Genomic DNA, 23,265 nt, shown 5'->3' on the forward strand with positions numbered 1-23,265 from the left:
GGGATACAATCTATTACTCTCTGTTATCAGCCATTACATCCCGGGGAGAGGAGACTGTACAGGGGGATACAATCTATTACTCTCTGTTATCAGCCATTACACCCCGGGGAGAGGAGACTGTACAGGGGGGATACAATCTATTACTCTCTGTTATCAGCCATTACATCCCGGGGAGAGGAGACTGTACAGGGGGGGATACAATCTATTACTCTCTGTTATCAGCCATTACACCCCGGGGAGAGGAGACTGTACAGGGGGGATACAATCTATTACTCTCTGTTATCAGCCATTACATCCCGGGGAGAGGAGACTGTACAGGGGGATACAATCTATTACTCTCTGTTATCAGCCATTACATCCCGGGGAGAGGAGACTGTACAGGGGGGATACAATCTATTACTCTCTGTTATCAGCCATTACACCCCGGGGAGAGGAGACTGTACAGGAGGATACAATCTATTACTCTCTGTTATCAGCCATTACATCCCGGGGAGAGGAGACTGTACAGGGGGGGATACAATCTATTACTCTCTGTTATCAGCCATTACACCCCGGGGAGAGGAGACTGTACAGGGGGGATACAATCTATTACTCTCTGTTATCAGCCATTACACCCTGGGGAGAGGAGACTGTACAGGAGGATACAATCTATTACTCTCTGTTATCAGCCATTACATCCCGGGGAGAGGAGACTGTACAGGGGGATACAATCTATTACTCTCTGTTATCAGCCATTACATCCCGGGGAGAGGAGACTGTACAGGGGGGGATACAATCTATTACTCTCTGTTATCAGCCATTACATCCCGGGGAGAGGAGACTGTACAGGGGGGGATAATCTATTACTCTCTGTTATCAGCCATTACATCCCGGGGAGAGGAGACTGTACAGGGGGGATACAATCTATTACTCTCTGTTATCAGCCATTACATCCCGGGGAGAGGAGACTGTACAGGGGGGGAATACAATCTATTACTCTCTGTTATCAGCCATTACATCCCGGGGAGAGGAGACTGTACAGGGGGGATACAATCTATTACTCTCTGTTATCAGCCATTACACCCCGGGGAGAGGAGACTGTACAGGGGGGGATAATCTATTACTCTCTGTTATCAGCCATTACACCCCGGGGAGAGGAGACTGTACAGGGGGATACAATCTATTACTCTCTGTTATCAGCCATTACACCCCGGGGAGAGGAGACTGTACAGGGGGATACAATCTATTACTCTCTGTTATCAGCCATTATATCCCGGGGAGAGGAGACTGTACAGGGGGGGTACAATCTATTACTCTCTGTTATCAGCCATTACATCCCGGGGAGAGGAGACTGTACAGGGGGATACAATCTATTACTCTCTGTTATCAGCCATTACATCCCGGGGAGAGGAGACTGTACAGGGGGGATACAATCTATTACTCTCTGTTATCAGCCATTACACCCCGGGGAGAGGAGACTGTACAGGGGGATACAATCTATTACTCTCTGTTATCAGCCATTACACCCCGGGGAGAGGAGACTGTACAGGGGGGGATACAATCTATTACTCTCTGTTATCAGCCATTACACCCCGGGGAGAGGAGACTGTACAGGGGGATACAATCTATTACTCTCTGTTATCAGCCATTACATCCTGGGGAGAGGAGACTGTACAGGGGGATACAATCTATTACTCTCTGTTATCAACCATTACATCCCGGGGAGAGGAGACTGTACAGGAGGATACAATCTATTACTCTCTGTTATCAGCCATTACATCCCGGGGAGAGGAGACTGTACTGGGGGGTACAATCTATTACTCTCTGTTATCAGCCATTACACCCCGGGGAGAGGAGACTGTACAGGGGGGATACAATCTATTACTCTCTGTTATCAGCCATTACATCCCGGGGAGAGGAGACTGTACAGGGGGGATACAATCTATTACTCTCTGTTATCAGCCATTACACCCCGGGGAGAGGAGACTGTACAGGGGGATACAATCTATTACTCTCTGTTATCAGCCATTATACCCCGGGGAGAGGAGACTGTACAGGGGGGATACAATCTATTACTCTCTGTTATCAGCCATTACACCCCGGGGAGAGGAGACTGTACAGGGGGGGATACAATCTATTACTCTCTGTTATCAGCCATTACATCCCGGGGAGAGGAGACTGTACAGGGGGGGATACAATCTATTACTCTCTGTTATCAGCCATTACACCCCGGGGAGAGGAGACTGTACAGGGGGGATACAATCTATTACTCTCTGTTATCAGCCATTACACCCCGGGGAGAGGAGACTGTACAGGGGGGATACAATCTATTACTCTCTGTTATCAGCCATTACATCCCGGTGAGAGGAGACTGTACAGGGGGGATACAATCTATTACTCTCTGTTATCAGCCATTACATACCGGGGAGAGGAGACTGTACAGGGGGGATACAATCTATTACTCTCTGTTATCAGCCATTACATCCCAGGGAGAGGAGACTGTACAGGGGGATACAATCTATTACTCTCTGTTATCAGCCATTACATCCCGGGGAGAGGAGACTGTACAGGGGGATACAATCTATTACTCTCTGTTATCAGCCATTACACCCCGGGGAGAGGAGACTGTACAGGGGGATACAATCTATTACTCTCTGTTATCAGCCATTACATCCCGGGGAGAGGAGACTGTACAGGAGGATACAATCTATTACTCTCTGTTATCAGCCATTACACCCTGGGGAGAGGAGACTGTACAGGGGGGATACAATCTATTACTCTCTGTTATCAGCCATTACATCCCGGGGAGAGGAGACTGTACAGGGGGGATACAATCTATTACTCTCTGTTATCAGCCATTACACCCCGGGGAGAGGAGACTGTACAGGGGGGATACAATCTATTACTCTCTGTTATCAGCCATTACATCCCGGGGAGAGGAGACTGTACAGGGGGGGGGATACAATCTATTACTCTCTGTTATCAGCCATTACATCCCGAGGAGAGGAGACTGTACAGGGGGGATACAATCTATTACTCTCTGTTATCAGCCATTACATCCCGGGGAGAGGAGACTGTACAGGGGGGGGGATACAATCTATTACTCTCTGTTATCAGCCATTACATCCCGGGGAGAGGAGACTGTACAGGGGGGGATACAATCTATTACTCTCTGTTATCAGCCATTACACCCCGGGGAGAGGAGACTGTACAGGGGGGGATACAATCTATTACTCTCTGTTATCAGCCATTACATCCCGGGGAGAGGAGACTGTACAGGGGGGGGGGGATACAATCTATTACTCTCTGTTATCAGCCATTACACCCCGGGGAGAGGAGACTGTACAGGGGGATACAATCTATTACTCTCTGTTATCAGCCATTACATCCCGGGGAGAGGAGACTGTACAGGGAGGATACAATCTATTACTCTCTGTTATCAGCCATTACACCCCGGGGAGAGGAGACTGTACAGGGGGGATACAATCTATTACTCTCTGTTATCAGCCATTACACCCCGGGGAGAGGAGACTGTACAGGGGGGGATACAATCTATTACTCTCTGTTATCAGCCATTACATCCCGGGGAGAGGAGACTGTACAGGGGGGATACAATCTATTACTCTCTGTTATCAGCCATTACATCCCGGGGAGAGGAGACTGTACAGGGGGATACAATCTATTACTCTCTGTTATCAGCCATTACATCCCGGGGAGAGGAGACTGTACAGGGGGGATACAATCTATTACTCTCTGTTATCAGCCATTACATCCCGGGGAGAGGAGACTGTACAGGGGGGGGATACAATCTATTACTCTCTGTTATCAGCCATTACACCCCGGGGAGAGGAGACTGTACAGGGGGGATACAATCTATTACTCTCTGTTATCAGCCATTACACCCGGGGAGAGGAGACTGTACAGGGGGGATACAATCTATTACTCTCTGTTATCAGCCATTACACCCCGGGGAGAGGAGACTGTACAGGGGGGGATACAATCTATTACTCTCTGTTATCAGCCATTACACCCCGGGGAGAGGAGACTGTACAGGGGGGGATACAATCTATTACTCTCTGTTATCAGCCATTACACCCCGGGGAGAGGAGACTGTACTGGGGGGTACAATCTATTACTCTCTGTTATCAGCCATTACACCCCGGGGAGAGGAGACTATACAGGGGGGGATACAATCTATTACTCTCTGTTATCAGCCATTACACCCCGGGGAGAGGAGACTGTACAGGGGGGGATACAATCTATTACTCTCTGTTATCAGCCATTACACCCCGGGGAGAGGAGACTGTACAGGGGGGGATACAATCTATTACTCTCTGTTATCAGCCATTACATCCCGGGGAGAGGAGACTGTACAGGGGGGATACAATCTATTACTCTCTGTTATCAGCCATTACATCCCGGGGAGAGGAGACTGTACAGGGGGGATACAATCTATTACTCTCTGTTATCAGCCATTACACCCCGGGGAGAGGAGACTGTACAGGGGGGGATACAATCTATTACTCTCTGTTATCAGCCATTACACCCCGGGGAGATGAGACTGTACAGGGGGGGGGGGGATACAATCTATTACTCTCTGTTATCAGCCATTACACCCCGGGGAGAGGAGACTGTACAGGGGGGGATACAATCTATTACTCTCTGTTATCAGCCATTACATCCCGGGGAGAGGAGACTGTACAGGGGGGGATACAATCTATTACTCTCTGTTATCAGCCATTACATCCCGGGGAGAGGAGACTGTACAGGGGGGATACAATCTATTACTCTCTGTTATCAGCCATTACACCCCGGGGAGAGGAGACTGTACAGGGGGGGGATACAATCTATTACTCTCTGTTATCAGCCATTACACCCCGGGGAGAGGAGACTGTACAGGGGGGATACAATCTATTACTCTCTGTTATCAGCCATTACACCCCGGGGAGAGGAGACTGTACAGGGGGGATACAATCTATTACTCTCTGTTATCAGCCATTACATCCCGGGGAGAGGAGACTGTACAGGGGGGATACAATCTATTACTCTCTGTTATCAGCCATTACACCCTGGGGAGAGGAGACTGTACAGGGGGGGATACAATCTATTACTCTCTGTTATCAGCCATTACACCCCGGGGAGAGGAGACTGTACAGGGGGGGGGGATACAATCTATTACTCTCTGTTATCAGCCATTACACCCCGGGGAGAGGAGACTGTACATGGGGGATACAATCTATTACTCTCTGTTATCAGCCATTACATCCCGGGGAGAGGAGACTGTACAGGGGGATACAATCTATTACTCTCTGTTATCAGCCATTACACCCCGGGGAGAGGAGACTGTACAGGAGGTACAATCTATTACTCTCTGTTATCAGCCATTACATCCCGGGGAGAGGAGACTGTACAGGGGGATACAATCTATTACTCTCTGTTATCAGCCATTACACCCCGGGGAGAGGAGACTGTACAGGGGGGGATACAATCTATTACTCTCTGTTATCAGCCATTACATCCCGGGGAGAGGAGACTGTACAGGGGGGATACAATCTATTACTCTCTGTTATCAGCCATTACACCCCGGGGAGAGGAGACTGTACGGGGGGGGGGGGGGGGGATACAATCTATTACTCTCTGTTATCAGCCATTACACCCCGGGGAGAGGAGACTGTACAGGGGGGGATACAATCTATTACTCTCTGTTATCAGCCATTACATCCCGGGGAGAGGAGACTGTACAGGGGGGGATACAATCTATTACTCTCTGTTATCAGCCATTACACCCCGGGGAGAGGAGACTGTACAGGGGGATACAATCTATTACTCTCTATTTTCAGCCATTACACCCCGGGGAGAGGAGACTGTACAGGGGGGGATACAATCTATTACTCTCTGTTATCAGCCATTACATCCCGGGGAGAGGAGACTGTACAGGGGGGGATACAATCTATTACTCTCTGGTATCATCCATTATATCCCGGGGAGAGGAGACTGTACAGGGGGGATACAATCTATTACTCTCTGTTATCAGCCATTACACCCCGGGGAGAGGAGACTGTACAGGGGGGGATACAATCTATTACTCTCTGTTATCAGCCATTACATCCCGGGGAGAGGAGACTGTACAGGGGGGGATACAATCTATTATTCTCTGTTATCAGCCATTACACCCCGGGGAGAGGAGACTGTACAGGGGGATACAATCTATTACTCTCTGTTATCAGCCCGGGGAGAGGAGACTGTACAGGGGGATACAATCTATTACTCTCTGTTATCAGCCATTACACCCCGGGGAGAGGAGACTGTACAGGGGGGGATACAATCTATTACTCTCTGTTATCAGCCATTACATCCCGGGGAGAGGAGACTGTACAGGGGGGATACAATCTATTACTCTCTGTTATCAGCCATTACATCCCGGGGAGAGGAGACTGTACTGGGGGGTACAATCTATTACTCTCTGTTATCAGCCATTACACCCTGGGGAGAGGAGACTGTACAGGGGGGATACAATCTATTACTCTCTGTTATCAGCCATTACATCCCGGGGAGAGGAGACTGTATTGGGGGGTACAATCTATTACTCTCTGTTATCAGCCATTACACCCCGGGGAGAGGAGATTGTACAGGGGGGATACAATCTATTACTCTCTGTTATCAGCCATTACACCCCGGGGAGAGGAGACTGTACAGGGGGGGGATACAATCTATTACTCTCTGTTATCAGCCATTACATCCCGGGGAGAGGAGACTGTACAGGGGGGATACAATCTATTACTCTCTGTTATCAGCCATTACACCCCGGGGAGAGGAGACTGTACAGGGGGGATACAATCTATTACTCTCTGTTATCAGCCATTACACCCCGGGGAGAGGAGACTGTACAGGGGGGGATACTATCTATTACTCTCTGTTATCAGCCATTACACCCCGGGGAGAGGAGACTGTACAGGGGGATACAATCTATTACTCTCTGTTATCAGCCATTACATCCCGGGGAGAGGAGACTGTACAGGGGGGATACAATCTATTACTCTCTGTTATCAGCCATTACACCCCGGGGAGAGGAGACTGTACAGGGGGGGATACAATCTATTACTCTCTGTTATCAGCCATTACATCCCGGGGAGAGGAGACTGTACAGGGGGGATACAATCTATTACTCTCTGTTATCAGCCATTACACCCCGGGGAGAGGAGACTGTACAGGAGGATACAATCTATTACTCTCTGTTATCAGCCATTACATCCCGGGGAGAGGAGACTGTACAGGGGGGATACAATCTATTACTCTCTGTTATCAGCCATTACATCCCGGGGAGAGGAGACTGTACTGGGGGGTACAATCTATTACTCTCTGTTATCAGCCATTACACCCCGGGGAGAGGAGACTGTACAGGGGGGATACAATCTATTACTCTCTGTTATCAGCCATTACATCCCGGGGAGAGGAGACTGTACAGGGGGGATACAATCTATTACTCTCTGTTATCAGCCATTACACCCCGGGGAGAGGAGACTGTACGGGGGGGGGGGGGGGGATACAATCTATTACTCTCTGTTATCAGCCATTACACCCCGGGGAGAGGAGACTGTACAGGGGGGGATACAATCTATTACTCTCTGTTATCAGCCATTACATCCCGGGGAGAGGAGACTGTACAGGGGGGGGATACAATCTATTACTCTCTGTTATCAGCCATTACACCCCGGGGAGAGGAGACTGTACAGGGGGATACAATCTATTACTCTCTGTTATCAGCCATTACACCCCGGGGAGAGGAGACTGTACAGGGGGGGATACAATCTATTACTCTCTGTTACCAGCCATTACATCCCGGGGAGAGGAGACTGTACAGGGGGGGATACAATCTATTACTCTCTGGTATCATCCATTATATCCCGGGGAGAGGAGACTGTACAGGGGGATACAATCTATTACTCTCTGTTATCAGCCATTACATCCCGGGGAGAGGAGACTGTACAGGGGGGGGATACAATCTATTATTCTCTGTTATCAGCCATTACACCCCGGGGAGAGGAGACTGTACAGGGGGATACAATCTATTACTCTCTGTTATCAGCCCGGGGAGAGGAGACTGTACAGGGGGATACAATCTATTACTCTCTGTTATCAGCCATTACACCCCGGGGAGAGGAGACTGTACAGGGGGGGATACAATCTATTACTCTCTGTTATCAGCCATTACATCCCGGGGAGAGGAGACTGTACAGGGGGGATACAATCTATTACTCTCTGTTATCAGCCATTACATCCCGGGGAGAGGAGACTGTACTGGGGGGTACAATCTATTACTCTCTGTTATCAGCCATTACACCCCGGGGAGAGGAGACTGTACAGGGGGGGATACAATCTATTACTCTCTGTTATCAGCCATTACACCCCGGGGAGAGGAGACTGTACAGGGGGATACAATCTATTACTCTCTGTTATCAGCCATTACACCCCGGGGAGAGGAGACTGTACAGGGGGGGATACAATCTATTACTCTCTGTTATCAGCCATTACACCCCGGGGAGAGGAGACTGTACAGGAGGATACAATCTATTACTCTCTGTTATCAGCCATTACATCCCGGGGAGAGGAGACTGTACAGGGGGGATACAATCTATTACTCTCTGTTATCAGCCATTACACCCCGGGGAGAGGAGACTGTACAGGGGGGATACAATCTCTTACTCTCTGTTATCAGCCATTACACCCCGGGGAGAGGAGACTGTACAGGGGGGATACAATCTATTACTCTCTGTTATCACCCATTACATCCCGGGGAGAGGAGACTGTACAGGGGGGATACAATCTATTACTCTCTGTTATCAGCCATTACATCCCGGGGAGAGGAGACTGTATTGGGGGGTACAATCTATTACTCTCTGTTATCAGCCATTACACCCCGGGGAGAGGAGATTGTACAGGGGGGATACAATCTATTACTCTCTGTTATCAGCCATTACACCCCGGGGAGAGGAGACTGTACAGGGGGGGGGATACAATCTATTACTCTCTGTTATCAGCCATTACATCCCGGGGAGAGGAGACTGTACAGGGGGGATACAATCTATTACTCTCTGTTATCAGCCATTACACCCCGGGGAGAGGAGACTGTACAGGGGGGATACAATCTATTACTCTCTGTTATCAGCCATTACACCCCGGGGAGAGGAGACTGTACAGGGGGGGTACAATCTATTACTCTCTGTTATCAGCCATTACATCCCGGGGAGAGGAGACTGTACAGGGGGATACAATCTATTACTCTCTGTTATCAGCCATTACATCCCGGGGAGAGGAGACTGTACAGGGGGGGGATACAATCTATTACTCTCTGTTATCAGCCATTACACCCCGGGGAGAGGAGACTGTACAGGGGGGGGATACAATCTATTACTCTCTGTTATCAGCCATTACACCCCGGGGAGAGGAGACTGTACAGGGGGATACAATCTATTACTCTCTGTTATCAGCCATTACACCCCGGGGAGAGGAGACTGTACAGGGGGGGATACAATCTATTACTCTCTGTTATCAGCCATTACATCCCGGGGAGAGGAGACTGTACAGGGGGGGGATACAATCTATTACTCTCTGTTATCAGCCATTACACCCCGGGGAGAGGAGACTGTACAGGGGGATACAATCTATTACTCTCTGTTATCAGCCATTACACCCCGGGGAGAGGAGACTGTACAGGGGGGGATACAATCTATTACTCTCTGTTATCAGCCATTACATCCCGGGGAGAGGAGACTGTACAGGGGGGGGATACAATCTATTATTCTCTGTTATCAGCCATTACACCCCGGGGAGAGGAGACTGTACAGGGGGATACAATCTATTACTCTCTGTTATCAGCCCGGGGAGAGGAGACTGTACAGGGGGATACAATCTATTACTCTCTGTTATCAGCCATTACACCCCGGGGAGAGGAGACTGTACAGGGGGGGATACAATCTATTACTCTCTGTTATCAGCCATTACATCCCGGGGAGAGGAGACTGTACAGGGGGGATACAATCTATTACTCTCTGTTATCAGCCATTACATCCCGGGGAGAGGAGACTGTACTGGGGGGTACAATCTATTACTCTCTGTTATCAGCCATTACACCCTGGGGAGAGGAGACTGTACAGGGGGGATACAATCTATTACTCTCTGTTATCAGCCATTACATCCCGGGGAGAGGAGACTGTATTGGGGGGTACAATCTATTACTCTCTGTTATCAGCCATTACACCCCGGGGAGAGGAGATTGTACAGGGGGGATACAATCTATTACTCTCTGTTATCAGCCATTACACCCCGGGGAGAGGAGACTGTACAGGGGGGGGATACAATCTATTACTCTCTGTTATCAGCCATTACATCCCGGGGAGAGGAGACTGTACAGGGGGGATACAATCTATTACTCTCTGTTATCAGCCATTACACCCCGGGGAGAGGAGACTGTACAGGAGGATACAATCTATTACTCTCTGTTATCAGCCATTACATCCCGGGGAGAGGAGACTGTACAGGGGGGATACAATCTATTACTCTCTGTTATCAGCCATTACATCCCGGGGAGAGGAGACTGTACTGGGGGGTACAATCTATTACTCTCTGTTATCAGCCATTACACCCCGGGGAGAGGAGACTGTACAGGGGGGATACAATCTATTACTCTCTGTTATCAGCCATTACATCCCGGGGAGAGGAGACTGTACAGGGGGGATACAATCTATTACTCTCTGTTATCAGCCATTACACCCCGGGGAGAGGAGACTGTACGGGGGGGGGGGGGGGATACAATCTATTACTCTCTGTTATCAGCCATTACACCCCGGGGAGAGGAGACTGTACAGGGGGGGATACAATCTATTACTCTCTGTTATCAGCCATTACATCCCGGGGAGAGGAGACTGTACAGGGGGGGGATACAATCTATTACTCTCTGTTATCAGCCATTACACCCCGGGGAGAGGAGACTGTACAGGGGGATACAATCTATTACTCTCTGTTATCAGCCATTACACCCCGGGGAGAGGAGACTGTACAGGGGGGGATACAATCTATTACTCTCTGTTACCAGCCATTACATCCCGGGGAGAGGAGACTGTACAGGGGGGGATACAATCTATTACTCTCTGGTATCATCCATTATATCCCGGGGAGAGGAGACTGTACAGGGGGATACAATCTATTACTCTCTGTTATCAGCCATTACATCCCGGGGAGAGGAGACTGTACAGGGGGGGGATACAATCTATTATTCTCTGTTATCAGCCATTACACCCCGGGGAGAGGAGACTGTACAGGGGGATACAATCTATTACTCTCTGTTATCAGCCCGGGGAGAGGAGACTGTACAGGGGGATACAATCTATTACTCTCTGTTATCAGCCATTACACCCCGGGGAGAGGAGACTGTACAGGGGGGGATACAATCTATTACTCTCTGTTATCAGCCATTACATCCCGGGGAGAGGAGACTGTACAGGGGGGATACAATCTATTACTCTCTGTTATCAGCCATTACATCCCGGGGAGAGGAGACTGTACTGGGGGGTACAATCTATTACTCTCTGTTATCAGCCATTACACCCTGGGGAGAGGAGACTGTACAGGGGGGATACAATCTATTACTCTCTGTTATCAGCCATTACATCCCGGGGAGAGGAGACTGTATTGGGGGGTACAATCTATTACTCTCTGTTATCAGCCATTACACCCCGGGGAGAGGAGATTGTACAGGGGGGATACAATCTATTACTCTCTGTTATCAGCCATTACACCCCGGGGAGAGGAGACTGTACAGGGGGGGGATACAATCTATTACTCTCTGTTATCAGCCATTACATCCCGGGGAGAGGAGACTGTACAGGGGGATACAATCTATTACTCTCTGTTATCAGCCATTACACCCCGGGGAGAGGAGACTGTACAGGGGGGGATACAATCTATTACTCTCTGTTATCAGCCATTACATCCCGGGGAGAGGAGACTGTACAGGGGGGGGATACAATCTATTACTCTCTGTTATCAGCCATTACACCCCGGGGAGAGGAGACTGTACAGGGGGATACAATCTATTACTCTCTGTTATCAGCCATTACACCCCGGGGAGAGGAGACTGTACAGGGGGGGATACAATCTATTACTCTCTGTTATCAGCCATTACATCCCGGGGAGAGGAGACTGTACAGGGGGGGGATACAATCTATTATTCTCTGTTATCAGCCATTACACCCCGGGGAGAGGAGACTGTACAGGGGGATACAATCTATTACTCTCTGTTATCAGCCCGGGGAGAGGAGACTGTACAGGGGGATACAATCTATTACTCTCTGTTATCAGCCATTACACCCCGGGGAGAGGAGACTGTACAGGGGGGGATACAATCTATTACTCTCTGTTATCAGCCATTACATCCCGGGGAGAGGAGACTGTACAGGGGGGATACAATCTATTACTCTCTGTTATCAGCCATTACATCCCGGGGAGAGGAGACTGTACTGGGGGGTACAATCTATTACTCTCTGTTATCAGCCATTACACCCTGGGGAGAGGAGACTGTACAGGGGGGATACAATCTATTACTCTCTGTTATCAGCCATTACATCCCGGGGAGAGGAGACTGTATTGGGGGGTACAATCTATTACTCTCTGTTATCAGCCATTACACCCCGGGGAGAGGAGATTGTACAGGGGGGATACAATCTATTACTCTCTGTTATCAGCCATTACACCCCGGGGAGAGGAGACTGTACAGGGGGGGGATACAATCTATTACTCTCTGTTATCAGCCATTACATCCCGGGGAGAGGAGACTGTACAGGGGGGATACAATCTATTACTCTCTGTTATCAGCCATTACACCCCGGGGAGAGGAGACTGTACAGGAGGATACAATCTATTACTCTCTGTTATCAGCCATTACATCCCGGGGAGAGGAGACTGTACAGGGGGGATACAATCTATTACTCTCTGTTATCAGCCATTACATCCCGGGGAGAGGAGACTGTACTGGGGGGTACAATCTATTACTCTCTGTTATCAGCCATTACACCCCGGGGAGAGGAGACTGTACAGGGGGGATACAATCTATTACTCTCTGTTATCAGCCATTACATCCCGGGGAGAGGAGACTGTACAGGGGGGATACAATCTATTACTCTCTGTTATCAGCCATTACACCCCGGGGAGAGGAGACTGTACGGGGGGGGGGGGGGGGATACAATCTATTACTCTCTGTTATCAGCCATTACACCCCGGGGAGAGGAGACTGTACAGGGGGGGATACAATCTATTACTCTCTGTTATCAGCCATTACATCCCGGGGAGAGGAGACTGTACAGGGGGGGGATACAATCTATTACTCTCTGTTATCAGCCATTACACCCCGGGGAGAGGAGACTGTACAGGGGGATACAATCTATTACTCTCTGTTATCAGCCATTACACCCCGGGGAGAGGAGACTGTACAGGGGGGGATACAATCTATTACTCTCTGTTACCAGCCATTACATCCCGGGGAGAGGAGACTGTACAGGGGGGGATACAATCTATTACTCTCTGGTATCATCCATTATATCCCGGGGAGAGGAGACTGTACAGGGGGATACAATCTATTACTCTCTGTTATCAGCCATTACATCCCGGGGAGAGGAGACTGTACAGGGGGGGGATACAATCTATTATTCTCTGTTATCAGCCATTACACCCCGGGGAGAGGAGACTGTACAGGGGGATACAATCTATTACTCTCTGTTATCAGCCCGGGGAGAGGAGACTGTACAGGGGGATACAATCTATTACTCTCTGTTATCAGCCATTACACCCCGGGGAGAGGAGACTGTACAGGGGGGGATACAATCTATTACTCTCTGTTATCAGCCATTACATCCCGGGGAGAGGAGACTGTACAGGGGGGATACAATCTATTACTCTCTGTTATCAGCCATTACATCCCGGGGAGAGGAGACTGTACTGGGGGGTACAATCTATTACTCTCTGTTATCAGCCATTACACCCTGGGGAGAGGAGACTGTACAGGGGGGATACAATCTATTACTCTCTGTTATCAGCCATTACATCCCGGGGAGAGGAGACTGTATTGGGGGGTACAATCTATTACTCTCTGTTATCAGCCATTACACCCCGGGGAGAGGAGATTGTACAGGGGGGATACAATCTATTACTCTCTGTTATCAGCCATTACACCCCGGGGAGAGGAGACTGTACAGGGGGGGGATACAATCTATTACTCTCTGTTATCAGCCATTACATCCCGGGGAGAGGAGACTGTACAGGGGGGATACAATCTATTACTCTCTGTTATCAGCCATTACACCCCGGGGAGAGGAGACTGTACAGGAGGATACAATCTATTACTCTCTGTTATCAGCCATTACATCCCGGGGAGAGGAGACTGTACAGGGGGGATACAATCTATTACTCTCTGTTATCAGCCATTACATCCCGGGGAGAGGAGACTGTACTGGGGGGTACAATCTATTACTCTCTGTTATCAGCCATTACACCCCGGGGAGAGGAGACTGTACAGGGGGGATACAATCTATTACTCTCTGGTATCAGCCATTATATCCCGGGGAGAGGAGACTGTACAGGGGGATACAATCTATTACTCTCTGTTATCAGCCCGGGGAGAGGAGACTGTACAGGGGGATACAATCTATTACTCTCTGTTATCAGCCATTACACCCCGGGGAGAGGAGACTGTACAGGGGGGGATACAATCTATTACTCTCTGTTATCAGCCATTACATCCCGGGGAGAGGAGACTGTACAGGGGGGATACAATCTATTACTCTCTGTTATCAGCCATTACATCCCGGGGAGAGGAGACTGTACTGGGGGGTACAATCTATTACTCTCTGTTATCAGCCATTACACCCCGGGGAGAGGAGACTGTACAGGGGGGATACAATCTATTACTCTCTGTTATCAGCCATTACATCCCGGGGAGAGGAGACTGTACTGGGGGGTACAATCTATTACTCTCTGTTATCAGCCATTACACCCCGGGGAGAGGAGACTGTACAGGGGGGATACAATCTATTACTCTCTGTTATCAGCCATTACATCCCGGGGAGAGGAGACTGTACAGGGGGGGATACAATCTATTACTCTCTGTTATCAGCCATTACACCCCGGGGAGAGGAGACTGTACAGGGGGGATACAATCTATTACTCTCTGGTATCAGCCATTATATCCCGGGGAGAGGAGACTGTACAGGGGGATACAATCTATTACTCTCTGTTATCAGCCCGGGGAGAGGAGACTGTACAGGGGGATACAATCTATTACTCTCTGTTATCAGCCCGGGGAGAGGAGACTGTACAGGGGGATACAATCTATTACTCTCTGTTATCAGCCCGGGGAGAGGAGACTGTACAGGGGGATACAATCTATTACTCTCTGTTATCAGCCCGGGGAGAGGAGACTGTACAGGGGGATACAATCTATTACTCTCTGTTATCAGCCTGGGGAGAGGAGACTGTAGTGACCTCCCTGTCCTGCCCTTGTAGGCAGTTAGCGCTTGGGTTACATCCTCCTCCACTTTGCTTCTACTTTCACTTTCCTTATGAGTGATCTGTTTTTAATCTTCCGTACAAAGAGGGAAAGGGTTAATGTACAAGTTTCACTCCAGAGGAAAGCAGGAGCGAAGACAAGGTAAAGACTCCCAAAATATGGAGAGAGAAAGAGGGAAGGGAAAAGGTCGAGTTACAAAGAAAAGAGGAGAGAGGGAGGACGAGAGGCAAAAACACAGAATCCTGCGGACGGTCCCGGGTTCTGCTGCTGATATATAGTAATGGTGCAGGAAGCTGCGGACTCCCTGCTCCAGCACTGAGCTGCATCCCGGAGACTAGGAGGAGGTCAGCCGACAGCACACACTGGGGTGTAATATCAGGTCTATACCATAGGGGGTGTCATACAGGGTGGGGGCTGTGATACTATGTGGCAGCACATTGCAGGGACATTACACACTGGGGGTGTTATACCAGGTCTATACCATAGGGGGTGTCATACAGGGTGGGGGCTGTGATACTATGTGGCAGCACATTGCAGGGACATTACACACTGGGGTGTTATACCAGGTCTATACCATAGGGGGCGTCATACAGGGTGGGGGCTGTGATACTATGTGGCAGCACATTGCAGGGACATTACACACTGGGGATGTTATACCAGGTCTATACCATAGGGGGTGTCATACAGGGTGGGGGCTGTGATACTATGTGGCAGCACATTGCAGGGACATTACACACTGGGGGTGTTATACCAGGTCTATACCATAGGGGGTGTCATACAGGGTGGGGGCTGTGATACTATGTGGCAGCACATTGCAGGGACATTACACACTGGGGGTGTTATACCAGGACTATACCATAGGGGGTGTCATACAGGGTGGGGGCTGTGATACTATGTGGCAGCACATTGCAGGGACATTACACACTGGGGTGTTATACCAGGTCTATACCATAGGGGGCGTCATACAGGGTGGGGGCTGTGATACTATGTGGCAGCACATTGCAGGGACATTACACACTGGGGGTGTTATACCAGGTCTATACCATAGGGGGCGTCATACAGGGTGGGGGCTGTGATACTATGTGGCAGCACATTGCAGGGACATTACACACTGGGGTGTTATACCAGGTCTATACCATAGGGGGCGTCATACAGGGTGGGGGCTGTGATACTATGTGGCAGCACATTGCAGGGGCATTACACACTGGGGGTGTTATACCAGGTCTATACCATAGGGGGCGTCATACAGGGTGGGGGCTGTGATACTATGTGGCAGCACATTGCAGGGGCATTACACACTGGGGGTGTTATACCAGGTCTATACCATAGGGGGCGTCATACAGGGTGGGGGCTGTGATACTATGTGGCAGCACATTGCAGGGACATTACACACTGGGGGTGTTATACCAGGTCTATACCATAGGGGGTGTCATACAGGGTGGGGGCTGTGATACTATGTGGCAGCACATTGCAGGGACATTACACACTGGGGGTGTTATACCAGGTCTATACCATAGGGGGCGTCATACAGGGTGGGGGCTGTGATACTATGTGGCAGCACATTGCAGGGACATTACACACTGGGGTGTAATACCAGGTCTATACCATAGGGGGCGTCATACAGGGTGGGGGCTGTGATACTATGTGGCAGCACATTGCAGGGACATTACACACTGGGGTGTTATACCAGGTCTATACCATAGGGGGCGTCATACAGGGTGGGGGCTGTGATACTATGTGGCAGCACATTGCAGGGACATTACACACTGGGGTGTTATACCAGGTCTATACCATAGGGGGCGTCATACAGGGTGGGGGCTGTGATACTATGTGGCAGCACATTGCAGGGACATTACACACTGGGGTGTTATACCAGGTCTATACCATAGGGGGCGTCATACAGGGTGGGGGCTGTGATACTATGTGGCAGCACATTGCAGGGACATTACACACTGGGGTGTTATACCAGGTCTATACCATAGGGGGCGTCATACAGGGTGGGGGCTGTGATACTATGTGGCAGCACATTGCAGGGACATTACACACTGGGGTGTTATACCAGGTCTATACCATAGGGGGCGTCATACAGGGTGGGGGCTGTGATACTATGTGGCAGCACATTGCAGGGGCATTACACACTGGGGTGTAATACCAGGTCTATACCATAGGGGGTGTCATACAGGGTGGGGGCTGTGATACTATGTGGCAGCACATTGCAGGGACATTACACACTGGGGGTGTTATACCAGGTCTATACCATAGGGCAGTGATGGCGAACCTTTTAGCGGCCGAGTGCCCAAACTGAAATTCAAAACCCCTTATTTATCGCGAGGTGCCAACCAAAAATTCAAGCAGTAACTTACTGCTCCCTGTTCAACAACTTTCAATCATATTGGCCTCCTGAGGACAGCAACACAGTAGAAAGATGGAAAAATTTCATCATTTTAAGTTCATCTTTTAAGTTGCTTGGAACTGCAGGAAGATTCTTTGAGTCCTGTCTGGTGTGCTGGGGCGATGGCCCGGGTGCCCACAGAAAGAGCCCGGAGTGCCGCCTCTGGCACCCGTGCCATAGGTTCGCCACCACTGCCATAGGGGGTGTCATACAGGGTGGGGGCTGTGATACTATGTGGCAGCACATTGCAGGGACATTACACAGTGGGGTGTAATACCAGGTCTATACCATAGGGGGCGTCATACAGGGTGGGGGCTGTGATACTATGTGGCAGCACATTGCAGGGACATTACACACTGGGGGTGTTATACCAGGTCTATACCATAGGGGGCGTCATACAGGGTGGGGGCTGTGATACTATGTGGCAGCACATTGCAGGGACATTACACAGTGGGGTGTAATACCAGGTCTATACCATAGGGGGCGTCATACAGGGTGGGGGCTGTGATACTATGTGGCAGCACATTGCAGGGACATTACACACTGGGGGTGTTATACCAGGTCTATACCATAGGGGGCGTCATACAGGGTGGGGGCTGTGATACTATGTGGCAGCACATGGCAGGGACATTACACACTGGGGGTGTTATACCAGGTCTATACCATAGGGGGTGTCATACAGGGTGGGGGCTGTGATACTATGTGGCAGCACATTGCAGGGACATTACACACTGGGGGTGTTATACCAGGTCTATACCATAGGGGGTGTCATACAGGGTGGGGGCTGTGATACTATGTGGCAGCACATTGCAGGGACATTACACACTGGGGGTGTTATACCAGGTCTATACCATAGGGGGTGTCATACAGGGTGGGGGCTGTGATACTATGTGGCAGCACATTGCAGGGACATTACACACTGGGGGTGTTATACCAGGTCTATACCATAGGGGGCGTCATACAGGGTGGGGGCTGTGATACTATGTGGCAGCACATTGCAGGGACATTACACACTGGAGATGTTATACCAGGTCTATACCATAGGGGGTGTCATACAGGGTGGGGGCTGTGATACTATGTGGCAGCACATTGCGGGGGCATTACACACTGGGGGTGTTATACCAGGTCTATACCATAGGGGGTGTCATACAGGGTGGGGGCTGTGATACTATGTGGCAGCACATTGGGGGTGTTATACCAGGTCTATACCATAGGGGGTGTCATACAGGGTGGGGGCTGTGATACTATGTGGCAGCACATTGCAGGGACATTACACACTGGGGGTGTTATACCAGGTCTATACCATAGGGGGTGTCATACAGGGTGGGGGCTGTGATACTATGTGGCAGCACATTGCAGGGGCATTACACACTGGGGTGTTATACCAGGACTATACCATAGGGGCGTCATACAGGGTGGGGGCTGTGATACTATGGGGCAGCACATTGCAGGGGCATTACACACTGGGGTGTTATACCAGGTCTATACCATAGGGGGCGTCATACAGGGTGGGGGCTGTGATACTATGTGGCAGCACATTGCAGGGGCATTACACACTGGGGTGTAATACCAGGTCTATACCATAGGGGGTGTCATACAGGGTGGGGGCTGTGATACTATGTGGCAGCACATTGCAGGGACATTACACACTGGGGGTGTTATACCAGGTCTATACCATAGGGGGTGTCATACAGGGTGGGGGCTGTGATACTATGTGGCAGCACATTGCAGGGACATTACACACTGGGGTGTAATACCAGGTCTATACCATAGGGGGTGTCATACAGGGTGGGGGCTGTGATACTATGTGGCAGCACATGGCAGGGACATTACACACTGGGGGTGTTATACCAGGTGAATACCATAGGGGGTGTCGTACAGGGTGGGGGCTGTGATACTATGTGGCAGCACATTGCAGGGACATTACACACTGGGGATGTTATACCAGGTCTATACCATAGGGGGCGTCATACAGGGTGGGGGCTGTGATACTATGTGGCAGCACATTGCAGGGACATTACACACTGGGGTGTTATACCAGGTCTATACCATAGGGGGCGTCATACAGGGTGGGGGCTGTGATACTATGTGGCAGCACATTGCAGGGACATTACACACTGGGGGTGTTATACCAGGTCTATACCATAGGGGGCGTCATACAGGGTGGGGGCTGTGATACTATGTGGCAGCACATTGCAGGGACATTACACACTGGGGTGTTATACCAGGTCTATACCATAGGGGGTGTCATACAGGGTGGGGGCTGTGATACTATGTGGCAGCACATTGCGGGGGCATTACACACTGGGGTGTTATACCAGGACTATACCATAGGGGGCGTCATACAGGGTGGGGGCTGTGATACTATGTGGCAGCACATTGCAGGGGCATTACACACTGGGGTGTAATACCAGGTCTATACCATAGGGGGTGTCATACAGGGTGGGGGCTGTGATACTATGTGGCAGCACATTGGGGGTGTTATACCAGGTCTATACCATAGGGGGTGTCATACAGGGTGGGGGCTGTGATACTATGTGGCAGCACATTGCAGGGACATTACACACTGGGGGTGTTATACCAGGTCTATACCATAGGGGGTGTCATACAGGGTGGGGGCTGTGATACTATGTGGCAGCACATTGCAGGGACATTACACATTGGGGGTGTTATACCAGGTCTATACCATAGGGGGTGTCATACAGGGTGGGGGCTGTGATACTATGTGGCAGCACATTGCAGGGACATTACACATTGGGGGTGTTATACCAGGTCTATACCATAGGGGGTGTCATACAGGGTGGGGGCTGTGATACTATGTGGCAGCACATTGCAGGGACATTACACATTGGGGGTGTTATACCAGGTCTATACCATAGGGGGTGTCATACAGGGTGGGGGCTGTGATACTATGTGGCAGCACATTGCAGGGACATTACACACTGGGGTGTTATACCAGGTCTATACCATAGGGGGCGTCATACAGGGTGGGGGCTGTGATACTATGTGGCAGCACATTGCAGGGACATTACACACTGGGGTGTAATACCAGGTCTATACCATAGGGGGCGTCATACAGGGTGGGGGCTGTGATACTATGTGGCAGCACATTGCAGGGACATTACACACTGGGGTGTTATACCAGGTCTATACCATAGGGGGCGTCATACAGGGTGGGGGCTGTGATACTATGTGGCAGCACATTGCAGGGACATTACACACTGGGGATGTTATACCAGGTCTATACCATAGGGGGTGTCATACAGGGTGGGGGCTGTGATACTATGTGGCAGCACATTGCAGGGACATTACACACTGGGGTGTTATACCAGGTCTATACCATAGGGGGCGTCATACAGGGTGGGGGCTGTGATACTATGTGGCAGCACATTGCGGGGGCATTACACACTGGGGATGTTATACCAGGTCTATACCATAGGGGGCGTCATACAGGGTGGGGGCTGTGATACTATGTGGCAGCACATTGCAGGGACATTACACACTGGGGTGTTATACCAGGTCTATACCATAGGGGGCGTCATACAGGGTGGGGGCTGTGATACTATGTGGCAGCACATTGCGGGGGCATTACACACTGGGGTGTTATACCAGGACTATACCATAGGGGGCGTCATACAGGGTGGGGGCTGTGATACTATGTGGCAGCGCTCGGTTTGTGAGCTGACACTTTTTGCCCCTTTTTGTTGGGTCTCAGGGAAGGCGGATGATTTCTTTTAGCTGCAAATCTTTCCGTTTCTTTCAGTCGCTTTTGTTCAGTTTTCACTTTCTGCAGCAGGTGAGCAGCGCCTCATGACCACAGGCAGCAGAGCCATAGGGAGGAAATCCTGTCACACCCAGAGCTGCGCTGCCCTGTGCTATACTCCTGTCACGCCCAGAGCTGCGCTGCCCTGTGCTATACTCTAGTCACACACAGAGCTGCACTGCCCAGTGCAATACTCCTGTCACACCCAGAGCTGCACCGCCCTGTGCTATACTCCTGTCACACCCAGAGCTGCACCGCCCTGTGCTATACTCCTGTCACACCCAGAGCTGCACCGCCCTGTGCTATACTCCTGTCACACCCAGAGCTGCACCGCCCTGTGCTATACTCCTGTCACACCCAGAGCTGCACTGCCCTGTGCTATACTCCTGTCACACCCAGAGCTGCACTGCCCTGTACCATACTCCTGTCACACCCAGAGCTGCACTGCCGTGTACCATACTCTTGTCACACCCAGAGCTGCACTGCCCTGTGCCATACTCCTGTCACGCCCAGAGCTGCACTGCCCTGTGCTATACTCCTGTCACACCCAGAGCTGCACCGCCCTGTGCTATACTCCTGTCACACCCAGAGCTGCACCGCCCTGTGCTATACTCCTGTCACACCCAGAGCTGCACCGCCCTGTGCTATACTCCTGTCACACCCAGAGCTGCACTGCCCTGTGCTATACTCCTGTCACACCCAGAGCTGCACTGCCCTGTACCATACTCCTGTCACACCCAGAGCTGCACTGCCGTGTACCATACTCTTGTCACACCCAGAGCTGCACTGCCCTGTGCCATACTCCTGTCACGCCCAGAGCTGCACCGCCCTGTGCTATACTCCTGTCACACCCAGAGCTGCACCGCCCTGTGCTATACTCCTGTCACACCCAGAGCTGCACTGCCCTGTGCTATACTCCTGTCACACCCAGAGCTGCACTGCCCTGTGCTATACTCTAGTCACACACAGAGCTGCACTGCCCAGTGCTATACTCCTGTCACACCCTGAGCTGCACTGCCCTGTGCTATACTCCTGTCACACCCAGAGCTGCACTGCCCTGTGCTATACTCCTGTCACACCCAGAGCTGCACTGCCCTGTGCTATACTCCTGTCACACCCAGAGCTGCCCTGCCCTGTGCTATACTCCTTTCACACCCAGAGCTGCACTGCCCTCTGCTATACTCCTGTCACACCCAGAGCTGCACTGCCCTGTACCATACTCCTGTCACACCCAGAGCTGCACTGCCCTGTGCTATACTCCTGTCACACCCAGAGCTGCACTGCCCTGTGCAATACTCCTGTCACACCCAGAGCTGCCCTGCCCTGTGCTATACTCCTTTCACACCCAGAGCTGCCCTGCCCTGTGCTGTACTCCTGTCACACCCAGAGCTGCACTGCCCTGTGCTGTACTCCTGTCACACCCAGAGCTGCACTGCCCTGTGCTATACTCCTGTCACGCCCAGAGCTGCACTGCCCTGTACCATACTCCTGTCACGCCCAGAGCTGCACTGCCCTGTGCTATACTCCTGTCACGCCCAGAGCTGCACTGCCCTGTGCTATACTCTAGTCACACCC

At 50.8% G+C, this 23,265-nt stretch overlaps 1 protein-coding gene across 3 annotated transcripts in view; it reads left to right on the forward strand.

Annotated features, from left to right (window-relative positions):
* Positions 1 to 15,552: 15,552 nt before the first annotated feature.
* LOC140076254 (uncharacterized) overlaps positions 15,553 to 23,265 on the forward strand; it is a 49,961-nt gene continuing 42,248 nt past the window's right edge. For all 3 annotated transcript variants that reach the window (XM_072122789.1, XM_072122791.1, XM_072122790.1), the window contains exon 1: positions 15,553 to 15,676. The gene's annotated coding sequence lies outside the window, so the exon portion shown is untranslated. The remainder of the gene's footprint in view (positions 15,677 to 23,265) is intronic.

This window comes from Engystomops pustulosus, chromosome 8, assembly GCF_040894005.1.
Source record: "Engystomops pustulosus chromosome 8, aEngPut4.maternal, whole genome shotgun sequence".
NCBI lineage: Eukaryota > Metazoa > Chordata > Amphibia > Anura > Leptodactylidae > Engystomops > Engystomops pustulosus.